This window comes from Ostrinia furnacalis, unplaced genomic scaffold (assembly GCF_004193835.3).
Source record: "Ostrinia furnacalis isolate ACB-3 unplaced genomic scaffold, ASM419383v2 OfSCF0319, whole genome shotgun sequence".
In the NCBI taxonomy this organism is placed as follows: Eukaryota; Metazoa; Arthropoda; class Insecta; order Lepidoptera; family Crambidae; genus Ostrinia; species Ostrinia furnacalis.
The window spans coordinates 672,334-692,102 of record NW_021130558.1 but is presented as its reverse complement, the minus strand read 5'-3'; the positions used below and the strand labels follow the sequence as shown (position 1 = coordinate 692,102).

Genomic DNA, 19,769 nt, shown 5'->3' with positions numbered 1-19,769 from the left:
GTGTAAGTACACTCTGAGAATTAGCGGTTCATGTTTTATTTATGTCGTATATAAGTACAGTATTTTGAGACAACGATGTCATAGTTTTAATTTTGGAAATACTCGTAACTATACGACTCTAGAATTAACCCACATGTGTCAGCGACGTCAGCGTGTCTTTAAAGTTTTTTAGTGGCAATCGCAATACAATTTCTTTGCCATAAACTGTAGTTAGAGTCTTCTGATAAGATTTTAGTGCATTAGATGTTCAATACAGTCAGTACTATGTCCTGCAAACACGATCCAATCAGCATTTCATGTCTTACTGTTCACGATATGATTGCCTTTGTGTGGTATTATGTTGAACAATCAAAACTTAGTATTTCATTATGTACTGCCTGCGGTAGGGAGGTATTGAGGTATTGAGGTGGCCAACGTTGGTATTACGAAAATGATTGGGGCTCTGCACTGATTACATGTGTGTGGATTGTTTGATATAGGAGCTTCATGCGAAATAACGAAATCTAATGTAACGTGCTTTGATGAAAGTATGCATGGCAGTCGATATAAAGTTATGATTTGACTAATATATTTTTTCAAGCAAAATAAATATGAAAATTACTTCAATCTCCATTGGGCCATAGTGGAAGAGTAGTGTACTGTGTACCTGAACACTGATTTATTACTATCTCATCACTGGCGCCAATACTTGTTAGACATTATATTAATAAGTACACTAGTTGTGGTCTGCATATTTCAATTCAAATATTCTTAATCCTAATCTTGCATACTTAAATTCAAATATTATTAGTGACTAATTTCTTCCATCAACAGCAGAAGCGTCAGAATAAGTGCTAATGTCCCAAGTACACCTTCTTCTTGTTGTTTGCCAAACAGGACGCGCACGCGCAGCTGAATCGTGCTGTCAATATTTGATACTTCTTGAGAAAGTTGCAAAGTGAAGGAACAATTACAGACTTTCAGGGGCTCACGTACGAGGCAGGGAGATCTTGAGAAGTTATTTTATCTCATATAAAACCATTGTAGAGATACTTAAAAATGCTATTTTAGTATTTTCATGCTGTTTTTTCATGCATGTAGGTAGGGACGAATAGATTCAAAGGTACGGAAACGATTTTAGATCTACTGCTCCTTTGAGATTATACGAGTAAATAGGCCTTTCTTTAATAACCAGCCAGAGAGCTAGAACCTAAGTTTTTTCAACTTTGCGTAATATTATGAAATCTATCTGGATGAAATCTCTTTCATATCATGATAAATCCCAACTTCCCAACTAATAAATGCGAAAGTAACTCTGTCTGTCTGTCTGTCTGTTACGCTTTCCCGCTTAAACCTCGCAACCGATTTTGATGAAATTTGGCATAGAGACAGTTTGAGTCCCGGGAAAGAACATAGGATAGTTTTTATCCCGGTTTTTGAAACAGGGACGCGCGCGATAACGTTTTTCTGTGACAGACAAAATTCCACGCGGGCGAAGCCGCGGGCGGAAAGCTAGTGTTACAATAAATACTTTTAACTAAATTTTAAGTATCGTTTTAGTCGCATCGTTTTGCTGAAAGACATTTAGGCTCCTGTTGTACTACATAATTATCTTGAAATGTCTCTTTTTATTGTACTTATTTATGTTCGTATCGTTCTGTTCGTGAGACTTTTAAGTGTGGATAATGCGTGAAGACATAATGATAAAGTACGTTTATCAGCCTGGCACGAGCGCAGCACAACTTTATTGAATAATGTGCTAATGCCACTTTACACGTGGTCGTCCGTTTTGAGTTCTAATTAGAACTAACAATGCTTATTAGTTATAACTATTTAAGTAGTCTCTTGTTTATAGAGAGTTAACTGGATTATGTCGGTTAAGCTTCTAATTCTAAGATACATTGTCGTGTATCTTAAGGAAGCGTGATTCTAATACATAGTAATTATCTTGGATAACATGTCATCTATCTAATCTACGAGTAATATCTACTATAGATTAATTTTCTATACATATTTGAGCTATTATGACGTTGTATGTACTTAACATGAAATGTACGGAACTACAGCTACAGTAGTTTGTTAATTTTCTACGAGAAAATTTATTTGCTTTCAAAATTTCAAGAAGCATATTTAATCACTCTGATCAAATCTAAGCTAATAAGGATTATAAAATTATTTTTAAACTTTTGACTTCAGCCTATAAAATCTCATAGATTCTGCCTACACAAGACTCTTTATCAATATGACCGCGAGGTGAAAATAGTCTCTTTTTCTAGGCTATACTTCTGCCAGTTTACTATACACATAGAATTCCAAAATCGTGAAAATTACATTACAGTCTTAAGTCACGCAACCGAACATGGACAGTTTTCTCCCTATACCCAATTACCTACTATCAAACCCACAATTCGCGACCTTATCACATCGGCAAAGTTTCCGCGGTGATTTCTCTTATCGAACGCGAATTTATGAGTGATCCTTGTGTGTGTGTTGATTTGTATGTGTGGGTGGGGCCGACGTGCGCAGGCGCACGTGGACTTTGGAGAAAGGTGATTAGGTGGCTTTCCTATTGTGGCATGAGAAGACGAGTGGAATATATAAAAATATAAAATAATTAGTAGTACTTAGAATAATAGGAGATGATAAGCTTGTAGGAGTTAGTATGGTCAGCTGATGAAACACCTGATATGCATACGTCTTACTTTTATTATCGTTGGTGTACGTAATAGGTACTTAGTTTGCGTCATTCGCGTGAAAGCAATTGAAGTTGGTTCTAATCTCAGGAAGAATTGATGATCCAGTGTATGTTGGACAAAAAATATGAGTCCAGAAAATTTGGAAATATTTGGGTCCTTGAGTTTATTTGCAAGTGTTACTAAGTTATGAACATCTAACGAGATTCGAAATACGATGTGTAGGTGTATGAGCTTGCCACAGGCTGACCAAAGACCGGAGAAAATGGAAAATCTTTGCAACCTTTGGATTACTTGTCTTTGGATTATCTTGTTATCAATCAGTAATAAGTAATAGTTCATGATGATACTACATTTTCTTAGAACGACAAATGTAAACAACTACCTGCAATCTTTTAAAAACAATGACAAAGTTCAAGAAAACAAAAATATTTGTCAGATTATCGTAGTACGTTTTTGGGTGATGATTAACCAAATAAATGATTTTGAAAAAGATTAGAACACACCAAAAATACCTAACAGTCATAACTCTAGGTTACTTGATAAGGTATCAGATCCACCCGAACGACCTTCTGATCGTCTGACCAAACTCCAAAGTTCTGGTTTACACTAGATTTGATATTAACCAATATTAGTATCGGTTTTGATAAGGCCATGGAACTATGTAAAGACGTTGTAAACTCAGATAATTTGTTTCTATTTTTTAAGAAAATAATTATTTTTCCTTTTACGATCGCCAGTTAATATAAGTTCTACTTTCTTGCAATAAAAATCTAATAAAGTCAGTTAAGATTGTAAATTGATTACTAATGTTGATCGATGGCGTCGTAAATCATATTCAATCAAGTTTTTGATTAACCACTGGTACCTAATAGAGAAGTTAAAAGCCACTTTTAATGCAGGCAGGTAAACAGTGAATTTCATGATTTCAAAAATTCAAAAAACGTTATACAATAAAAGAACGCAGATAATACTATGAGATTATTAATGCGAAACAAAATAATGTTTTTAAAAAGTAGTCGCGAAGTCTACAACGGCTTCAACTTTAAATGAACTGCAGAACAAATACCGTAATGTTGTGCATTCCAATTTATTAACAAAGAACGAAACGCACCGTGAGAAAGTAAATACAACGTCATTCTTTGCGTTTATTTACAAATATCAACTTTTAAAACAATGCGTCTGCATCCGTTCACAACAATATAGCATCCGAGTGTCCATTTTATTCATGAAAACAAAAATGTGGACCCGCACCGAGGCGAAAATACTAATAGGAACTTGTTAAAAATTCAAGCTGCCATTTTGAAAAAACAAATCAGGTTTGTATGGGGCCGATTCTGGGAAGCAATTCGCAATGGACTGCGATTCCACACTGGACTTGAATGGCAGGTGTCCCACATAATATTAAATGCAGTAAAAGTTTTTCCCTTCGCTTGAATTTTTTAGTTAAAAAGTAAAAGTGTTCTCTCGAAAGTATTTTGAATAGTCTGAAAATACGTTTAGCTCTAAGATACAACTTTCTGTCGAGTCTGTAGTTTACCTTAAAACGAACTTCTTATCCCGTCCTCTAATCTTCGTAGTATAAACTTCGACTAGGTAATGAAATCGTAGATTTATCAACTAGAGTCGATGTAACTCCAAACAAGGTGAACATAGTTGTACAATTCTAGCTTTGCATTTTGATTGGATCGGTTTCATTTGGTTAATATTCATGAAAACTAGACATTATCAGCAAATGAATGATAATCTAGTCTTCAAAGTTCGAACTACGGAAAATGTGTATTAACACTTATTTATTACGACTGGATTAGTTAGTTACACTAACTGTAACTTTCCATATCAGCAAATTATAGGCTTAGGTTGGTAACACCCTGTTTGACACGTTAGAAATTAAAACATTAATTCTTATGTGTCTTTAATTAAACCTTTCTCAAAAGTTTTTGCGTCGGCTGGAAAAAAACTAATAACTAACTAGTAGATCCCTAAAATATTAAGTGAGTTTCTTTCAAATGCAGTCTCTTAAACTTTGATTTTTGCGGACGAAATAAGTATTACCTACCCTTTTTTTTCATTATCCAGTAAGTATGAAAAAGCTCGACAAATTCTAGAGATGTGCCTTTAATCACTGCGACTGTACTCTTTACTTTAAGAGCAAAAAAACAAATGCCTGTATCTCGATATCTCGAGTGGTCATTACCTTTGGCCAGACGGCATCTTAACTCAAAGTATTTATTGCCATAATTTTAAGGTGCACATTTGAACGACAAGTTTTTTCTTCAGGACAATGACACCGCAGACCAATTCCATTCATGTAGAGTTTCGGACGGAACGGCATTTTTCTCTTGAAACATTATGTAACACGCCTAATTGTTTTTGGACGCTTTGGCTTCCATTTTAACGAGTTCCTCGTTCTTTCTTTTTTTAAGAGAAACAAATGTGAATGTTTTTCTTGGCGATACTTTTTGATTGAAAATACTCTAAATCCAGAATGAATTACTGTATAAAATCTACATTTTGGCTCGGTATATTCTTTCTATCTAGAGAGACTGGAACGTGTCAAAAAGTCCTTCAAAAATGATTAAAATCCTGCTACATCACAAAATTATAAATATTTTATGTATTTTACAGCGACACAGATTTTATATGCACATTCGAATTTAAAACAGCTAATACTAATTTCAATTAGCATGTAGAATACAAATAGCTGTCATTAATACCTATAAGTAGCTTTTAAAATTACATTCAGCCGGTTTACTGGTACTTGAGAAGCTTATTGATAAAATTATTACTGAATAAACTCAACATCTGCATTTTCCAAAGCAAGATTAAATTAAATATCGGTATTTTACATATTTAAATGCCTTTCAATCGCTTTAACAAGGAGGTCAATATTACTACAGTGTCGATATTATTGTGTAATCTATTTAAAAAAGTACCTAAACTCTATATTCTGATTCACATAGTTGATCAATTGTTATGAATGATCGATTTATCTGCCAATAGCATCGATAGCAAAAATGTAGGGATTTATATCATTCACTGTTACAATATAGAAAAGGAAATCTTGGTACAAACTAACCCCCTTACTAATAAAACGTTACACAGTTGTTGATCACTGTTTTAAAATGACATCTCCATACTAAACGTCACTTTAAAACACTGTTCAACGAGCGTGTAAGTTTTATTAGTAAGGGGGTAATGCATTTTGCTCAGAAAAATGATTTCCATTTAACGAAGTCACGGGCACAGCTTGTGTTAAATATTTGTCATCCTTACACTAACTCGTTTTATACTTTATGTCCTGAATGATTCTCCTCACGTCGACCTCTTTAAACAGTAGTACTACTGAGTAAACAGTTAGTAGTAAATCTATTTATAGGAATAACAGTTATTAAGGAAAACGTAAAATAATCATTGTTGAAACTTGCTCAGTTACAAGGAAGTAGTTTAGGTAGTAACTATTAAGTAATAAGAGGTTAAGGTTACAATTTGACTTAACTAACTATAAATTACTCCATGCTTTATTAATCAAAAGCATGTTTGGCATGAAAACATGAAAAATAACACATTTTATGGGCTACGACTTACCTATTTACATTTTAAAAGATACGGATATACAAAACAAGGAAGTTGTCTATACGATTGAGTACAGTAGGTATTTCATAGATAAGGATTTGTTTTGTACTTATGTAGGTACTTATTTAGTTACGCAATTGTTTGTTCTAAGTATTTTTTGTTTACTCCACATTTTAAAACATTGCGCAGTATCCAATTCCTATCAATCTTATTTTATCGGTTTCGTGACAATTAATATCTTTGCCGGGAAAATCCGAGATGGAAAAATAAGGGAAAATATCGTTTACTATCTATATCCTTCTCTATTATGTTTTAGTACCCGACTGAAAGTTAACTAAAAATTTTTTGAATAAAATTGTATAGTCTTAAGTTTGTCTTCATGAACACGTATGAAAGTTGTTTTTGGCAAACAACTGACGTCAATTTGTCGTTCGATAAATGTATATAATACTCGTAGTAAGTAAACAATCTTTGAACAGTTACTTTGTTTTTCAGGAGATTGTACAAATGTACAATCAATACAAGTGAAGTAGGTAATTCACTTTTATACTAGTGCTACTGTTACTGGCATTAAGGTAAACTTTTATAGCTTTTTGACTTCTGAAATAATCTACCAAACGAGAGTCTGGGCTTTTCGTCAAAAAAAAAAAAAGATTTACCAAACGTAGTAAAACTACATTACACATCATCCAGTTTCATGAAAAATCGCGGACAATTAGTTCCAGTTTCAGTTCTTCACGATTTCCCATATTTCATGTAGTCCGCGCCTTATTCTACGGTCCCCAGACAACAATAGCTGTCGTCAACCACTATCATGTCGCATGGAGACAGCGCTGCATCTGTGTGCGCGCGCGTCGCGTCTACGTCACACGCGCAAGGTCACGTGACGTAGAGCTGTCAGTTATCTGACCCGCGAGATGAATCGATTCACCATCGAACTATAATCGAGTTTAGATAAAATAATGGTTAAATAAAAGTAAATTGTTTTAGTTATGTGGTAGTTTCAGGAGTTGTTTCAGTTCTATTAAAGTTGTAAGGTTTCAGCAATTTATTTTCAGACTCCAGAGAGTTACGCCCGTTTTCACTATCAATCCCTAATTTTTAAGTGACCCCTATGGTGACATTTAACAGGATTTTTGTTTTCATAGGGGTCACTTAAAGATTAGGGATTGATGGTAAAAATGGGCATTAGACTTTAGACTTATAGAGCTAGATAAAGGTCGTGGGTTTAGAACTTTGTGTTTAATGATTTTATGACATGAACCGCAAACTTGGATATTTTACGTCAGAAAACTGAAGTGAACGTAGTAAATTATTATATTTAAAGATTATGAAGAATGTCTTTAAAATTGGCGAAACTATTTTCAGAACAAGGATTTCTTCAGCACAATTAGAATGAATTGCATCGGCCATCAGAATTAAAATAGGGAAAGGTTGTTTAAAAATACGACGACGTTTGTAAATTGGCTTGCGCAACATCTCTTTTTGAGAAAGGTCGATTGAAAGAGTTATTTTTAAACGTTTATTGTATTAACATGTTTAATACGCGGTACATAATTAGAGTTATCTATTGCCTCTCAATATCCACTTTATAATCCTACTAATATTATAAATGCGAAAGTTTTGATGTCTGGATGGATGTTTGTTACTATTTCACGCAAAAACTACTGAACGGATTTTGATGAAACTTTACAGTATTATTGTTTATAACCCAGAATAACATATAGGCTATAATTTATGACGATCTGTGACAAACTGAATTTCACGCTGGTGAACCGCGGGCAAAAGCTAGTAATCACATAAAATATCTTTCACAGTTACAATTTGATCATCCTTTGCGTCAATACAAATCTCAAAGTTAGGGGCTTTGTGGGCCATTAAAGTAATGGATTCAGTACACAAATTGTCGTATTGAAAACATCGTGATAATTTATGGGTTGATCAAATAGTTGTCTACAATCCATTGTGTGCTTGGTAACGGTCTACGGTTAAATATGAAAACTCACTCTGTAGGTATAGCAATAAAGTTGCTTGTGTGAATGTGTGTACAGCTGTTTTATAGTGCAGTAAATTTGTTGGCCTGTCAGACAACAGTGAGACAAAGGAGGCCAACAGAGTAAAGTTAAGAATTAATGTATTCAAGTACATATAAAACTGTTGGAAGCTTTCACCAATTTGCCCTTTAAGCTTACATAGTATGTTTAAATGCCACGAAGTTTACATGTGCAGGTACTATACGCTTGGGTAGGTAATATCTATTACCGTGCTATCATCAACAGCCCTTTACAGTCCACTGCTGGACTATGAGCCTCCTCCACTATAGTGGAGGGTTTTGCCATAATCCCCACGCTTGGCAGGCGGGTTGGAGATCGCAGTTTAAAAGATTGATGTTTGTCAGAGAGCGCTGCTGCCCGTTCTCTGGTTGATGTGTGGTCCCTAAGTCGCCTCTTACGACACCCGCGGGAAGAGTAGGGGTTGGTGACAAATGTATTCTACTCTGCCGTCACCACACGGCATACCGTGAAGTTACCGTGCTATGCAAGTAGGCAATGTTAAAAAAAACTATACAAAATACTCGTATGTCAATAGTTAATCAGCATCCGGTGCCTACATAGTACCTCGGTTACTTACGACAGAAACTACCTTGAAAANTTAAACTAGCGCCACCTAGTGTCATAGCTTCTGTAACCTGTTTAAATATGGAAAAGAAATAAAATAAAAGCAGTCTGTTATCCGCCATTGTGTAGTTTCAATAGTAGGTACTTAGTTAGTCTTGTCTTTATCCTTCTCAAAAGTTCATCAAAGATTGGTAGGTACTGTGGGTTAGACGTGAAAAGGTAGCAGACTACATTTTATAGGTTTTCGTCATAAAACAGAAAACTACACGTGACAAACTTTAAAAATGAACATCAGAGGAAAATTCATCGTTTTTTTTTTAAGTCCTGGCGGACCCACGTCAAAAGTCTGCCCGTGAAATATAGCATATTTCATGTAGGCAGCCATTGCCCCTTGGCCTTTTTTGTAAACAAAGTTTTGAGTTCAATTCGGAACTTCTCGCTTCATTCAAAATGAAAAAACTTTTTATTTGCCGAATCATGTTTAACAGCGGATTGATATGCAGAGCCCCTCTCAATGTGCTTGTCTTTCAGATGTTACAAGCACATAATATGTAATACGCCAGATCATTGAAATCAACTTTTTTCTTAAAGCCACTTCTGTCAGGTAATAGAAAATACTTATACTTTAAGATCTGGTAGATCCCTAATGTGTAATTCATATCTGATAAGCTAAGCTCTATTACACTATCTATTATAGGTACATATTAATTACTATCCAAAACAATTAATTGGCAATTGGCCAGTGATTTTAGATAATAGTTAAGCCTACGTTAATCTTCTACTAATTACCAACCCAACAAAACGGCAATAAATATTGCTTTTTCGGTTGACTTTGCGGTAGCCCGCCATTACTGCGATAATTTTATTATATCACCTCTGCGAACTTCGTACCACCAATGTTCATAAAAAATATGTAAGTTATATTTATAAATGATTTTTTCATATAGGTCCAGAAATCAAAAAATCAAATCTTTCCTCTTATTATATTAGTGTAGGTTGCGAATGAAATATCTTATTCCAAAATAACAATATTCCCCTTAAAGCCACCCGAAAACAAACGATATCTAGCTTATCAGTTTATTTTACTTCGCAGCACCTTTAGAGAATCATGTTGAGTTGAATATCGCAGCCGAAGCGGCACTGATTGCCGTCGAGGCAAGAAGGCTGAAACTAGGACCCGATTTAATCAAAACACTTCAGCGGGATGCGCATAATTTTGGAGTTTATGTTCATAGATAAGAGCCAAAACACACGATGCGTTGCAGCAGCAGTGCGACGCCGGAGCGGTGTCGCTGCGTCGTCTAAAGACGGTTCATGCTGCGGCAGAGACAAGAGACCGAGACAGTGATTAAGGCTGATTTGCACCACCTAACTTTGACCATAACTATAACGATATCCGGTGCTTTTTGTATAGAGTTTGACAGATTTTTGACGTTTAACCCAGCCTAAGACCAGAGACCGCGACCGCTACCTACTTGACTTTAGGAAATGTATTGTATAGGAAGCGCCAGTTAGTGAGCAAGATAAAGACCTAAGTCAAATAACTAGTCAAGTAATTCTTGTCTGGGTCGCTTGGCTCTATCGCGACGCAAACTGCCACCTTTACATAGAAATATCTGCCGCGCGATTCTGCGAAATCTTTGCGGGGCGGTGTGCCGCAACGCATCGTGTGCTTTGGCTCTAACACGCTACTGAAGTAGCCGAAGCTTAGTGAAAACAGCTAGTTGAACACGTTTGTTTTGCACTAGATAGCCAATGGCTACTGCTATTTACATCTGATTAATTTGGTTGCGTCCCGAACAGTTTGGGTTCTCGCAGACTTAATTGGTCGGGTCTGATTGGCGGTCAAGCTACTGCTGGTAGATTCAGACCAAGTACATTATTGTAGTGCCGGTGAATCGAGAGGCAGACGTGGCTTAATTAATAACTAAAACAAATAGCGGTTCGAATTATTTTCTATTTTCCAACTTCAGCTTTTGAGACTACATAATTGTAATGAGGTCTTCAGAAATCGGGGACAAAAGTCAAAACATATGGAAGCATTTGTGTTGTCAGTACTTACTGAACTTAAATTATTAATGTAAACGTATGCACCAATAAATTATGTGTAGTATCTTACTCATGGTAAAGATCTGCAAGCGTACAGTGGTTAGTAGGTACGCCGCAGGAACCTGGCTCACAGCGTGTATTAAAAGCTGGGTTTTGTCAAGCGAAACTAGGCCGTTTAGTTGGCGTCCCGCAAGTATTCTGTCTTAAAACGTTTACTTTGTGTGTGTATTAAAACGATTAAGGCTGAGTTACACCACCTAACTGTAACTATAACGATAACCGGTGTTTTTTGTATGAAGTTTGACAGACTTTTGACGTTTGCTAAAGTTAAAGTAAGATGGTGCAATCCAGCCTTAGTGCCTATTTGGAATTTTCTGCATGATGACTTTGTAGCGGGCATTAGATTTCTGAGATTAAATTAGTGTCTAATTTTGCCAAAGCTTCATAAATTACAAAAACATACCTTTATGTGTTCAAACACGACAAATTACACCATAGAAAATCCAAGTTAAAAGGTATTGTAAGGATGCTAATTTCAGAAGACACCAGAACAATACCCCTTTGTGCCGGTATTGACAATGCTCTCCTAGATATTAATAATGCAGGTGTAAAACATAAAGGGGATACTACGATATTAATCTGATGCTTATCACTTTTCCGTTAGAAACACTGCACTCGCTCCAACATGTTATAATGTCTAAATAAGAGTATTTCTCAAAAAAAATGTACATTTTGAAAAAAAAAAGTGTGCTTTGAAACAGTTCAAAAGTTTTATATTTATAAATCATCACACAAAAAAAACACACACACAATTTTGAAGGATGAATATTAATCTTTAAGATAACGAAGAATTATAGCTATAATCCTACTTATTACCAAATATTTAGATATTTTAAAAATAGTCCTTTTTTACCTTTCATACAAAAATCTGTTTGCCACCCTAGCTTTTTCATGTGTTTTTGTTTCATAAAATGCGATACGTAACTAAATTATTGTAAATTTCTTTGTATTATCGTTCTACAGTAATCGCAGTTTCTGTATCAAATTGATTTTCTATGGGGTGTCATAATGAATTGGCAATTTAAAGCAAAAAAACAAAATGAGTCGCTCTCATTTACTATTTCGTTATTTACTCTTTAGTTACGATTTATTTCTACTTTCCCATGGTTTCTGAACAATTCCGTATTTATTTTACACGGACAACAATAGCTGCACTCTGAATGGCTGTTGGCCTGACGTCTCCGCCATAACATCTATCGCGAAAATTAGTGAAAACGTGTGTGTTTTGTGGGATTACTTTTTCGTAACAGGCAGTAAAATCAGCGATTTTATATAGAACGGTAAGTCTTCATTTAACCATTTTTTGTAATACGTGTGGTACGAACATTTAGTAAGCTTTTATATTTGCTGTAACAAATTTTATCAAAAAAATACTTGTTTCTGATCTCATTTTGTCTAATATTTCGTTACGTTTTTTACGAATTTCGTTACGTTACGAAAAAGTACAACATAATGCTGAGTGTATACTGTTATTACCTGACTAAGCATAGTAATATTCACTACTTAATTTATTTCAAAAAATATAGAGCGTTAATAACAAAAGGATTGGATACTATCTGCTTTACAGAAGTGCCACCAGCAAAAAATTATCAAATCATTTAGATTACGTTTTTATGTGATTACTTCTTTTGTTTTTTTAGGAATGCCGCCAAAAACCAATGCCGAAAGGCAAAAAGCTTACAGAGAACGACTCAAAATGGATAAACATGATGGAACAAAAATAATTTTATTAAAATAGTACGAATGATTACTCCCTTATTTTATTTCTAACCCCTTAATATTACCCCGTATTTGGGTGCATACTTACAAATATTTCGAATTGAATAAATGAAGAGCATTCACAATATTTCGCCAATGTATAACAAGCCTTATGGCCTTACTATTTCGTTACTACTATTTCGTTACGTACATTTTTTTTGAGAAATACTCATAAACCTTTGTGCCTCTTTCTTTGTGGAAGGAAACCTTTTCAAAGCTTTGTTTGTAAGTCGAAAGAAAGAGCGTTCATATCAATGCCACTACTTGGTGCACGGTGAATTTAGCAAATGGAACCTGCGGAGAAATGTTTTGTTGCGGAAAAAACGTTTTGATAAAGTTCTTTTCTAAACGTTTAGACCTTGTACATTTATTTATTAAACCGGTAAAAGATTGATTTGTTGTTAGTCAATTATGTACCTACTTAAAATTACATCCTATCTAATATAAAAATAAATCCTTATTTTCCTTGGTCATGGCATCAGGCGTGAACGATTTCTCTGAATTGTTTTGTTGTCAATGAAATAAGTTTCTTGAGTAAGAAAAAAAAAGAAGTTGCGCGGAAATTAAAGATATTGAGTAAACTTAACGGGCCATACTAACTTTTCTTAAGACAGGACAACGTCTGTCGGTATTTATAATCAGTTAGTATCAGCTAGTGTAGTGTATTTATAATTTTAATATTAATGTAATATACACGTAACAAAAAAGATCTATCATAGCAACTCCTTTACAACTTTAATTATTTAAAAGGTAAAAAATTTCGTTCTCTGAATTCATGCTCTAGAATAACAAGGAAAACTTTTGTTCGAGCGATCCTTTTGCCGTAGGAGTGTACCAGCCGAGAGCTAAGTTAACATTGTTTCTTTAGGAACACAACCTACCGACTTGAAAGTCTTGAAAGTTCCGCATAAAACAACAAGGGAGATGTAAGGCTCAAGGGAATTTTCCCTAGACAGGTAACTCAAAAATAATTTAAAAGGTATCATTCTCATTTCTAGGCAGTAAGTTAGTAGCTAAAAGTTGAGCGATGATTTATTGTTGTACCTAAGAGAACAAACGTCAAAATAGACGAAGCTGCAAGTCAAACTAGTATGGATAAAAACATACAATGTAGTAAGACAAAGCATACTAAACTCTAATCAATTAGTTTCATCACTACATATTATTATAAAACAAAGTCGCTTTCCTGTCTGTCTGTCCCTATGTATGCTTAGGCCCAGTTTTTTGATTCGTAGTTAAAATAACCAATAGTCAAATTTGACAGATGTCAAGTGACAAGTGGTTAAATATCAGAAAAAAATGTTTTTCGAACAATGGTTAGCTTGACTTTCAGTACATTTTTTAACTATTAGTTAACATTTTGTTAATATTTAACCATTAGTAGCAAAATTTAACAATTTGTTATTTTAACTATGAATCAAAAAACTGGGCCTTAGATTACTAAAACAACGCAACGGATTTTGATGCGTTTTTTTTTTGATAGAGTGATTCAAAAAGTATAATACGAGTACAGCGAAGCAGGGTCGTGTCGCTAGTTATCAATAAATGAAATAACAACGCCTGTTTGCCGAAAGTTTGAATGTTTGTTACCTACATTCAAGCTACTGTATGATATTTGAATTATGAAGGCTGTAGGTAATTTGACCTTTTTAACAACGCATGGTTTTTTAACACTTATTTATGCAAATGGCGCAACATAAATGTCTTAATAGCGCTGTGGCATACACCTATATTAAATAGGTGTGATTTTCAACATAAACAAATCGTATGCTGGCGACTGTACCTATTTCTGAATAGAATCTGAAAAAAAAAAGTTTTATTGCGGACAAATGGATAGAAAAATACATTGAGATGTGGCTAATATTGCCAGCATCGGTTGAATGTGGTTCAAATAAAATAAATTTGGTTAAACAATCAATTTTCATTTCGCATAAGCCACCGCTCCAATTTGACCAAACAATATCCGATTCAACAGTCATGTTAATTACTTTAGATTAATCTTTGTGATCACTGTTGGTTTGAATTTTAAATTGTAGTTTAATTAACTACTATTTTTCTTTAGCACGACTGTTAACACCATTTAAAATCATAACTTACCTATCTAGCGATGTAGCTGTAGGTAGTAATATTATTGTTTTAGCCTGCTAGCCCATGAACTGGATAAAAAAATTGTTCTTACTACGAAATACATCTAAACGACTAAACCAGTCAATCATCAAGTAAAGAAAACAAACCATTTCTTTGATTGATGAGAAACGGTATATTATGAACTACAACCCCCGGTTTTGGTAACCCCTACTCTGCCCTTGAAAAAATCCACGTATGAGTTAGCGGCATAGTGGAACCAGGCCAAGGTTAATGTAGAATTCAGAATAACGCTTTCGTTATTCAGCACTTTTATCGGGACAAGAAAGCCTTTGGAACCCTCTACATTCAATGTTTTAATTGAATCTCTATTCTTAAATAGTAATCAGTTATTAATAAGGTAACCGTGACAGAGTTCGGAATGGAATTTTGAAGTTTGTATTTTGAGAACAAACTTTGAACTCGTCATGTTTCTGGAATAATTTAGCTATTTTAACTAAGGGTAAGAGGTAATTGAGTAGATTTAATATTAATTCGAGTTTTGTAGGTCTTAATTGTCATTTTAAAAGAGAATCAATTGTGATAACATCATAAAACTGGTCCTATTGTTTCTAGTCGTAAACGAATATCTATTAATTTGATTATTCGGTATTCTTTGATAACCATTGTGCCATAATACCCTGAAGGGATATTGACTGTTCTAGTCGATGTGTTCATAGGTTTTCCCAACCATTGTCACGTGCCGCATTTCCTGAAGCAATTAACATATCTATAGCGAAAGTTCAGCGATTTATGAAGTAATTTTCCCCGTTGTGAAAAAAATGTCGTTTTAATAAGCTACCAAATTAATATTAACGGTGTGGCGGCACGCACACGCGTGCTCAAGGTGAATGGACGACACAATGGTGTTCACCCGACCTTTGTGGGCTATAAACAATAGATATTTTACAGTAAAAAATGTTTACCCGTCAAAAGCAAGTCAGTTAAAATATTTATGCCCGTTCCAGACATGAGCAATTTTTAAAACATTGTTTATTGAAACCGATCTGAAACTGTTTCAGTGAGCACTACATTTTTTTAGGTAGGTATCAGTGTGCCTACCATGACCTGTGGTAGGCACACAGGACTAGTTAGCTTCTATGGTAACAGTGATAATCAGGTTGAGTTGCACCACCAATCTTTGACCGTAACTATAAAGATAACCGGTGATTTTTGTATGGAGTTTGACAGATTTTTGACGGTTGTTACAGTCAAAGTAAGATGGTGCAACCCAGCCTTAGGATGATAATATCCCAGACGTAAAAAGTATAAATTAATGTAAACACCTACGCGTCTGTCAGTGAAGGAAAAAATGGAGTAAATAGAAATATAATATTTTGAGAGATTCTTGCTAGAATGAGCTTCTTTTTTTTTCAAAACTTTCTTTTCCAAGCAGTCTGAACTGATCTTTGTATATTTAATTCAAAGGTAATTTAGAATAAATAACAGAAACTCTAGAGTCAATGTTATACTTGCTCAAATCCGTGGTGGTGGGGGCCCGGTGACCTGTAACACAGGTATTCATTTACCTAGCTCAGGCTCCGGTCTCACACACTCATTAATGAGTTTTCTTTAATGTATTGTATCCTGTATTTTTGTGTGAGAAATAAATAAATCATTATTATTAAAAAAATATATTAAATGTTATCACTTAATTGGTTATTTAGGGACTTAGACAATTCCCTGTCAATGGGCTAGTCAGCTCTATTACCTGAAAGTCTATCAGCTCCAAAATGCTAATACTAAACTCGGCCGATATCACTTTATGTGGCCATTAAACCTAGTTAGAAGGCCTGAGGTCTGATAACATCTTACAATAAACTTGCCCAATTATACTTCAGCAATATGCGAGGGTCTTGTGATAGAGTACTCAAAACTTGCAAGCCAGGGGCCTAGTGGCTCATGTACATACGTACGAGTACTGGACTGTTATGCTTAGACTCGGACAGTAAAAATATTTTGAGTAGGTACACATGAATACAATATTGGTATTAGTCTGGGCTTTTCTGTGTAAGTAGATAATAAATAAATAGAATAAAATTAAAATAAATATCATTTATTTTCAGACAAAAGCAGTCCATAGTTAGGTTAGTAACAATTTGATCTTAGAGACTATATTAGTAGAGTTAGTAACAATGTTCTAATTTATTAAGTAAATTATTTATGTATTTAACTAGGTACAATAAAAATCAAAGTCTGGATTAAAAGACCAGGGACACTTTAGTGCAACGACAATTACAGATGGTATCCAGGATTCCTTTATTATTATTTTCCAAAAAATCTTCATCAATGTTCTGTCCAAATCTTAGTTTCAAAGTTTGAAGGTCTCTCTACTAGCATTAATGCTAGACCACTTAAGTTACTTACTTACTTGTTGAGTGAAACGTACTCCCGCTGTGCCGATGCAATTTTCACAGTTAGTGCTTAACCTGTGAACGGCTCGGCTGCCTTAATATTATGGGCTTCTAATATTGAGATTCTGGAGAAAAGATAATTTTTTCCTACAATTTATACACATATTAATAAGTAGATATGGGTGACGACCTCGTAAAGGTAGCAGGAAGGCGCTAGATGCAGGTCGTTACCAATCGGTCATTATGGAAATCTTTGGGGGAGGCCTATGTTCAGCAGTGTGGACTGGACGTCCTATGGCTTAATTGATAATGATTATAATGAGATATGGGTAGGCCTGCACCTATGTGTAGAGAAGAAATAATTAGTACGTAGAGAAGAAGGATTCTCTAAATGAAAAAACTCGCCCAAGAGCGAGTGGACCCGTGCACAGAGGGTTCCATATTCATCACATTTCACTTCTTTGCTCCCATTTCTAATTCCATGGGAGAATGCATTTCACATAGTTGTCTCAACTTTCGCCTTCATTCTAAGTAAATTGTTTTGTTCACTATTTAAGTAGGTATGCATTGAATATATCTGCTCGATATTTAATTTTAAGTCGATTCCTCAACGTATTCCTGAGAAAAATTCTTATAACCTACACGTAATGATCCTAAAGGGGTTCCGCTTTTCTTAAGGTTAGACCAGACCAACGCGTGCAGCCGGCGTGCACGATGANTTATGAGTAAACAATACCTACCACCTATACCGCATGTAATCCTGTCTCATTCTATAATACCTATATGGCCGCCTGAATAAACTTGAGTGAAAACGTGTTTCCACTGTCTTAATTGCATCAAAAGTTTCAAACAAATCATTTAATTCAGTTTCCATTTTGCCGAATAGGCGTTATTGACAATATGCGTGACAGTGACAACCTGCACGCGCAGTGATCGCCATCGCGGTCGCGGCAGTGTGAAACAACTTTTGCACGCGCAGTGGTCGCCATCGCCATCGCCATCGCTGCACGCGTTGGTTTGTCCGAACCTTTAAAGAAAAGGCACGGAATCCCAAAAATCGAAAGGGTCCGATGCTTATCTAAAACGAATTCCACTACCGCGTCTAACTACGAGCAGATAATTGGGAGCCATCAACAGATAGTAAAGGAATTCCGTACGTTAATAGATTAGGAATGAAAAGAGCGTTCTATTACCATTTACGTAATCACTTTTTGTGTGGGCTCTTCCGGAGGGTGGAAACTTCGTTAGGGACCTTAGTACGATTGTGACAAAGCGCTAATTAAAAAATGTAGTCACGAGAGCTCGCGTGACTATCACCTATGGCTATTTCGAATCTTTTCGTGTTTGTATTACGTATTGCTTTCATATTTATTTGTTATCAAATGCACGATTGTAACGCCAGTTCAAATGAAAAAGCTTTCATTTCATGGTAATGTTATTAATAGTACTGTATTATGTTACATGTTACATTTATCATCAATAAATTAATAGCTGAATAGCCATGTGGTTTGTATTCATAACGATTTTGTTGACGCTGGTTATCGCTAAAACCACTTTTGTTGATTCGCAAACCAAATAAATGTGCAATATCATTTCCAAACAAATTGTACGCAGAGTTTAAATCCCAATGCACACACGAATGTAGTCCGCACCAATAGACTTTAGCAATTTTGTATGTAAACAAAACCTATTGACACAATATTCAAACATATTATGAGTAGTGCAAGTAAATTTAATATTAAGAAACCAAGTTTCATCCCTTATCAATAAAAAGTAAGCTGACTCAATCCCAAATAAATTAAGGCTCTGTTACACTACCCAACTTTAACGGTAACTATGACGATAACTGATGCATTTTGTATGGAGTTTGACAGATTTTTGACGTTTTTCAAAGTTAAATTAAGAGCGTTTACGCCGTTTGGCGCAAAAACAGTACTTTTTCAACTCGTTACAATCATTAACCAGTAATACTACAAATATGTTATAGGCATAAATAGTTAGGCAATTTCGTCGTCTAAATAGTTAATTGAGAAAATATTGCGATTAGTTTTAAGAATTCTATCAAGATAAGTCCACACAGGATTTGTAAATTTCCACTTTAGCGTCAGTTTACAAGCTGAAATTTTTATAAAAATACTGTGAAAACGATTTAACAAACATTTATATCCTATAGCATNATCACTCATATGGATCATGGCAGAAACAGTCAGGTTTTTAGTGGGTGTAGGGGCTACCCACCTTCTAGTAGGAAGAACCCCACATAACAGCTGGTGGGTATAAAATGTTATGCATTTTCCGGATAAAAAAGAATAGTTAACAGAAAAAGTTTGTTTTCAATAGAACCGATTTGAAAAAATCTCTCACCGTTAAAATTCATTTTTTTTTCTGCTGAACATAGGCTGTACAAAATATTCTCAAAATAGTAAAAAACCTTTGATAATTTACTATTTGATAAAGAATTTACGTATTTATTATTGATTAGGACTAATGTATACCATTATTTATAATTATGGAGTCGATGTTGGAAGATTTGAAGATTTTATAGTTTCCTTGAGCTG

At 34.8% G+C, this 19,769-nt stretch overlaps 1 protein-coding gene across 1 annotated transcript in view; it reads right to left on the bottom strand.

Moving 5' to 3' along the window:
* LOC114360193 (uncharacterized) overlaps positions 1–19,769 on the bottom strand; it is a 54,604-nt gene that overhangs the window by 20,019 nt on the left and 14,816 nt on the right. The gene's annotated exons all lie outside the window — the stretch shown is intronic.